Here is a 7,329-nt window from a genome sequence, read left to right as displayed (position 1 = left end):
CCTCCCAGGTGTGCCATTAGTATAGCCCATGGTGCTCCATTAGTATCTGGTATTCTAGCATATATATGTTTTTTTTTCAAAACCACAAATTCAACAACACATAACATATATATCAAATATATAATACATAATATGTGCCCAATAGTTTTACTGATCCACAACACATAACATATATGCAAAGTTGCATAACAAATTTCATGATCCATATATCAAAACTCCATAGCATCCATACATCCAAAATTCCATAGCATCCATATATACATATAGTTCCATAGCATCCATACATACATAGCTCCATAACAAATATAGTTCCATAGCATCCATTCATTATTCACATACAATTTTTTGAGCTACAATATTATTTTGTTTGCATTAATATGTTACCATTATTATTTTAGATCACAAAAAAGACAACTATGGCTCCAAAGGTTTGCTTTCTGTCATCACGCCACATAAGTAAACGAAGTAGAAGGGGTGCACGTTTAGGAGCTCCAGCGCGCGGTCCTTTTGAACTTCCCCTCGCAAAAGAAGCATGAATCAAAAGCGTTAGAGAAAGAAAACAAATGATTCAGAATTACAAATTTTGATACATATTGACTTCTAACATAACAACACCAGCAATGTTTGTTACAAAATTTAGGAGGTATCAAGATACTTAAATTGTCAACTAGTGACGACTACACACACACACACAGATATATACACATAAGCTCCAAAGAATACAACTAAGATTTTCAAGAGAACATTCACATACAAGAATAAGCACATGATGTTTGGTTTCAAATTATAAATATAAGCTGCCGATGTTGCGCTGAATCCAAAGTAATCCCAGCTACATAGGTCACACGCTCGCTCTAATGAGATGTGATACCAAATGTTTAAGCCTGAAGGAAAGAAGCAATGGTATAGGCACAAACTTTCCAGTCATGATACTACGATCATAGTGTTCACCCTTGATTGCAAACAAAATCTAACTAGTAAACGCACACAATCAGCAGCCCCTATATATAATTCCATAAAAGTATTAGAACAGATGCATCAGAACTGAATTACCTGTGAGCAACAACAGGAATGACCCTTCAGGTTGCGCGAGGAAGGAGACCGTCTTGGCAACCTTCTCCAAGCACTCCTGACTCTACACCAGCAACGAATCGCCATTCCTCTCCACAATTCAGTCAAACCTGTAAATTCTACTCGGGAGCTAAGCAAATGAAAGGGTTAACAATCCCACTGCGTTACGCCAAAAGAAACATCGTTGAGTAAAGAGATGAAAACAAACTAAAACTGCAAGACAATGAAACCACTACAAGAAATATGGTCGATTGTGACTCTCCTTTTTGGTCGTTGATTAGTCATTGTTATCGTTTATTGACCTTTTTTTGACCAAATTCAGGACGTCAAAAGTTGGCCGTCAAGAACAAACAAACTTGACCTTTTCTGAAATTCTGGTCATGGCCGCCCTTGACCAAAATATTGGTCGTAAAATCTACGACCAAAATTATGGTCATTACTAATGAGCTTGAAACACGTAGGATCTGATGTGGCAATGTCCACGTGGCACATGCAGTGACATGGCAAAAATGATGACATGGACGCCATGTAGGATCGGTTAAAATCACCTGTTTTAATGGGACAAGCCCAATAATTAGCCCATTATTAGATTTACTTTTAGGCCACAACTATAGGTGGAGCCCATTATTTCTGTCAATTTTAGATTTACTTTTGGGCCACAACCTTGACCCACTTAATGTTTTTTCTTAGCAGAGGCAATGTACAACCCAGCTATTCATTCCATCATTAATTGAACCATCCCATTTCTAGCCCACTCGCATAATTTAGTCCAGCAATTATTCAAGGGATATCAACAACATTTCATTGGAAAATTTGGTAGTCGACAAAAAGCACATGAGAATATAATGATAATAATATAATTCTCAAAATAACACAACAATATCATTACACCACATGATCTCAAAATAATATAGCAGAATGAACAAACAACATAGTTTTTCATCAAGTTACTCGATCATAAGGCATGTGAGCAGGATGCGATGAATATCGCATGAAACACCAGCAGTGTGAAACTGGAACCACGCAAAGAACATAAAGCAGAGTGAAAATGTTTAACAAAGGGAAAATGGGCACCTTTCTCACATCAGGGTCAATATATTTCTATCATCATAACCCTTCAAAGAATAATGTGCATCAGACAAGAACCACCATAGTTAAAACATCAAGACAAACCAGATATGGTGTCTACTTTATGCTACAACATTATCATCAGTATTAAAACAACATATGGATACTCAATGTTGGATGAGACCATATACAGTACCACTACAAAAAAAAATAGGCCACCACATGCCGCGGTGCACCATCATACTTGATCCGACCTCGATGTTCATGAGCATGCCGTCCTCCCACTCCGCGGTGGGCAGCTCAAAGCTGAACCAAACCGGCCAGGTCACAACGGTTAAGTGACGCTGGACCAGACCGTCGACGAGTGGGAGGAGCCTAAGGCGAACCGCAACTCATGCACTTCTTCACCTCACATATTAGAAGTTTGCATATTAGAAAAGGAAAGAGGATATTAAGCTACCATGTAAAAAACACTAGATCAATTGCAGATTAAAAAATTGATAGCAGCCCATATTAATTTACATGAAACATGTCATATGATTGCATACTAGAAATGACATCAAGAAATATAAACAGAGGGAGTACCTAAAAAGACAATATTTAGGAACGGAGGGAGTACTAGAACGTGAACATCTAATCCAAACGCTAACAGCGTATGATACGTGCATGCGACAAAACATGTGTTGTGGACGTGCTGCAGCTATGTGAAGAAGGGCAATCCTTTCGGTAAGAAAAAAATCTCAATCTATATATTCGAACCCAACCACTACACATGATTCTGTACAAGCTTTTGTGATGCTTCAAGCCTCAGCATTACATACAAATCTGGCCAGATCATATGCAAAGGCGCAAAATAATTTACAAAGCCAAATTCCTGTTTGTTTATACTATAAGTATGTGGTAAGCTATCAGAAGAAAAACCAACATATCAAAGGAAAAAAAGTAAGCATAATAATTAAGTAATAACTCATTATAGTATTTGTTTGCCGTCGACATAAACCAAGAATACGACTGCGGTGCGATAGGAGCTCAGCGTGACTAACCTCTAGACGCCTTATTACAAGTTAGTTTACCTCATCTCATGACCTGCGAACCCTAGCAAATGGAGCTCCGCTTTGTTAAATGGCTTAAATAAATGTCCAATTAATTTCAGTAACTATAATAGTTTGGATTTACATGAAAGTAATTATAACAAAAATACTATAAAGTGTATCAGGATTTGTACCATGTGAAGGATATGACCGCTAGTAGGTATAATCAGAGGTGGTATGCTTGCATGTGTAAAAATAATGTCCACAAAAATAAAATCGAAAGCCACACCAAAATTCATAATGTAATAAGTTATGTGCTAAACAATAGTATTACCTAATACTTCAACCTCGATATGAGGAGAGACTGGGAGTAAGCTAAGCATTTTGATGCATCAAATTTTCTCCAAAATCCAATAATGTAAGTCTAATAACTCAAATAAGATGGGTGGCGTAAGAAAACATGACATTTAGGTATGTACGAACCAACAACATTTGGATAAAATCATTCGGTAGTAGTATATAACATCTCTTTATTTTCTATAAAGTGCATATATTACCTATATATTTATTTGTATTATACCGCATCAGGTATGACAGATACCACATATATTGTGTCAAACACATGTGGGAGCAAGTCCATGTTTTAAACATCTGTAAAAAACATATGTATACTGATTTTCAAAAAAAATCTAGCGGGTTAACCTGCTAATTCTATTGATTTAAATAGACATTGACTAAAAACTGCACATACCCTTTTTTCACTACAAACAGAAGCTCCATGTAATCAAAATTTGAGCACCTATATATACAGTGAGCATCTAAAAGATTTATCATATAGTATATGACAGCATGTATGCATGATAAAAGATGGATTGATAGAAAAAAGGACATTCATGCACACAATGGAAATCTTCTCACTTTCCAATCGTTATGTATATAAATAGCAGGAAAACATTAGTGCACGTTCAGACACACAATGGAAGTCTTGCCACTGTCCAATAGTTATGTATATAAATAGCAGGCGAGCAGATTTTATTAAATAGTCTATCTGTTAAAATGTTTTAATCTGGATTGTTATTTAATATAGCTTGTTGTTGAACCGTATTTGTTAAAAATACAAAGTTAACTCGGCATCCTTTACACTTAGAATAAGTAGCACTAATCTAAAAGATTATGTTCATTATCTGCACAGGTTTCTGTTACTTCATGTGCAGATCCTAAAAGTTTCCTAATAACTGAACATAGCCAAATAGTATAAAAGTTACATTGTAGTAAAACTCATAAAACAATAATCTACACAGGGAAATTCCTTTTTGAGAGATGCATGGATTGAAAACTCGATGATGTAACTAAGGATCTGCAAAGAGAAAATAAAATATTGTTATGCAGAAGTACGTCCTTGTGAATTCGTTGCACAAACTGGATACGGTCTTGGCACCACTTTCCGTCAGTTATGTCCATGCTCCTATGAGGCTCGACCATCACGTCTAGAGGTTCCTGCAGATAGATTGGTCAACTCCCGTGGTTTGGCTAGGAGGGGGATCCGGCGCCCCCGTGGATTGGTCAACCCTGCGCGCCTCCGCCGTACTTGATTTGGGAGGGGGGATCTGGCGACACAGATGCTAGATACGACGCCCCCATGGATTGGTCAACCCCGCGCGCCTCCGCCGTACTGGATTTTGGAGGGAGAGAACATGAGCTGAGGATGTGAGGGAGGGTTGTGAGGAGGAGGAGATGGAGTGGACGGACGCACCTGAGTCACCGGGGCCAATCCTACCGAAACCCTAGTAACAAGAGACGGTCGCGGTTAGCATTGGAGGACACGCGTGCTGGATCTCCCATGATAGGAGGGAGTAGTAGAGTGAGGGGATCCATGTGGTGTGCGTGGCACCATCGATTCCGGCCGGTAGGTCGCGTGGATCGAGCATCGTTGATGGTGGCGGCGATGAGAAGAGTTGTTCGAGAGAGAGATGTCGAGTTGTGGACGAGGGAGGAGGAGTGCGGGGCTGTGGGTTGGGTGAGAGGGTCAGGGGGATGAGGGCGGTCGTTGGATCCGGTAGCAATGGCGCACCCCGGAGCCGGAGCGGTGCGCCATTAGATTTTTTTATAGCAATGTCACATCCCCATGCAATGTGCCGTTAGTAAATATTTTTTTTATATAGCAATGGCGCATTTCACAGAGGTGCGTCATTAGTAATATTTTTTTTTGGATAGCAATGGCGCACCCCAAAGAGGTGCGCCATTAGTAATATTATTATTTTTGAATAGCAATGGCGCTCGGGGGGGAGGGAGGGGGTGGGTGGTGCGCTCGGCCGATTCTGTTCGGGGGAACCAAGCGAGGAGACAGGGGAGGGTGCGGGGGGTCGTCGGCGGCGGTGGAGCGGGGGAGGGTGCGGGGGGTCGTCGGCGGCGGTGGAGCAGGGGAGGGTGCGGGAGGTCGTCGGCGGCGGTTGAGCGGGGGAGGGTGCGGGGGGTCGGCGGCGGCGGTGGAGCGGCGGAGGGTGCGGGGGGTCGTCGGGGGCGGTGGAGCGGGCCGGGGAGGGTGCGGGGGGTCGGCAGCGGCGGTGGAGCGGGGGAGGGTGCGGTGGGTGCTCGGCGGTGGTGGAGCGGGGGAGGGTGCGGGGGGTCCTCGGCGGCGGTGGAGCGGGGGAGGGTGCGGGGGGTGCTCGACGGCGATGGTGGTGGTGCGCCATTAGTAGTTTTGCAAAAAAAAAATTATAGTAGTGGCGCACCACCTACATATGCGCCATTAGTAATCCTGGTTACTAATGGCGCACCTCCTCTGCTGCGGCATTAGTAGTTCTGCAAAACAAAAATAGTAGTGGCGCACCACCAAGAGATGCGCCATTAGTAACACTGGTTACTAATGGCTCACTAGCTGTGGTGCGCCATTAGTAGTTTGCAAAAAAAAAAATTCTAGTAGTGGCGCACTACTAACAGATGCGCCATTAGTAAGCAGGTTACTAATGGCGCACCAGCTTCTAGTGCGCCATTAGTAGTTTTGCAAAAAAAATAAAAATAAAAAAAATATAGTAGTGGCGCACCGATAGTGTGGTGCGCCATTAGTATCCACCACACTAATGGCACACCTCACATGGTGCGCCATTACTATATAGTAGTGGCGCACTGCTTGTGTGTTGCGCCATTAGTATCTATATCATCTATATCCCTTTTCCTAGTAGTGTGGGGCTAACCCACAAACTTGTGATTAAAGTTGGGACTGAAGGAAGTAAGTACAAGGGATGAAAGTAGCTGTTTTACTAAATCACGACAAGGTGTTTGAAGTTTTTTTTTGCAAGTTAAACCTCACCAAATGTACTGAGAATTAACAGGATTAAATGATGGGTAAAAATAGTAGGACTTACCAAGTCTGAGCTCATTTGAGCAAGATTGGCAATGTAGAAATGGAAAACCATAGAAATGGGCAGGATAAGATTTTTGTGAACCAAGGTGAGTGAAACAGCTCCCACGAATGCAAAATTTGGTGTGGCATCCTTATTTAGAGTTGGCTCATTCCTGCGAGGTTTGAGAGCAATTGGCCAAACCTCGCAATCTAGAGTTGTTCCAACTTGGTTCCGGACAAGAAGGGTTTTGTGTTTATTGGGTGAACCAAATAAACTTGGATAAGGATGAAAATTTGCAGAGTCATCTCATATAACATGTGGGACATGATATAACATTCTTGGGATTTATTGAGAATATTTCCTTTGGAAATATTTCAAAAGCTTAGAATAGGCAGAAAGAGTTTTGAGGGGTTTTCCCATTAGTTTGAACATGACTATGTGTTGAAACTCACATATATGGAAAATATATGTCTTTGAGTTTTCTTAAATTTTCTCTAATATTTTTTAAGGTAGGAAAATATTTTTTCCCTATGAAATACCATTTTTGGCCTCAGAAAAGGGCATTTAAATAAAATAGGAACATAAATTTTAAAATAATTATTTTGTGGTTTTGGGAAGTTATTTTAATAATAGAATCTAGGAAAACCTTTGGGGTAAAACATCTCTCCTAAATTGGGGACTTGTACTGCAAATCCCAATTTAGGGGTTTTGAAGCTTTAATGTAAATAAAAGACTTTTTTCTGAAATAATATTTTATTAAAATAGTTTCTGGTCCTATACACATGACATGATCATTGGGCAAGTGTTTGGGGTCA

General features: G+C 40.8%; 1 long non-coding RNA gene across 5 annotated transcripts; it reads right to left on the bottom strand.

Moving 5' to 3' along the window:
• Positions 1-297: 297 nt before the first annotated feature.
• On the bottom strand, positions 298-5,131 carry LOC123397655. 5 transcript variants are annotated; one of them, XR_006609995.1, is made up of 4 exons: positions 3,183-3,613; positions 2,146-2,541; positions 1,054-1,201; positions 298-512 (listed from the first exon to the last, which is right to left on the bottom strand). It is a non-coding gene; the product is annotated as an uncharacterized LOC123397655 (long non-coding RNA). The 5 variants fall into 5 exon arrangements; XR_006609993.1 differs by adding an exon at positions 4,924-5,131 and having other exon boundaries at positions 1,054-4,842; XR_006609996.1 differs by having other exon boundaries at positions 1,054-1,181; positions 2,146-3,698.
• Positions 5,132-7,329: the final 2,198 nt, after the last annotated feature.

Source organism: Hordeum vulgare, chromosome 5H, assembly GCF_904849725.1.
Source record: "Hordeum vulgare subsp. vulgare chromosome 5H, MorexV3_pseudomolecules_assembly, whole genome shotgun sequence".
Taxonomy (NCBI): Eukaryota; Viridiplantae; Streptophyta; class Magnoliopsida; order Poales; family Poaceae; genus Hordeum; species Hordeum vulgare.
The sequence above is the reverse complement of the archived record's forward strand: the minus strand, read 5'-3'. Positions and strand labels throughout refer to the sequence as shown.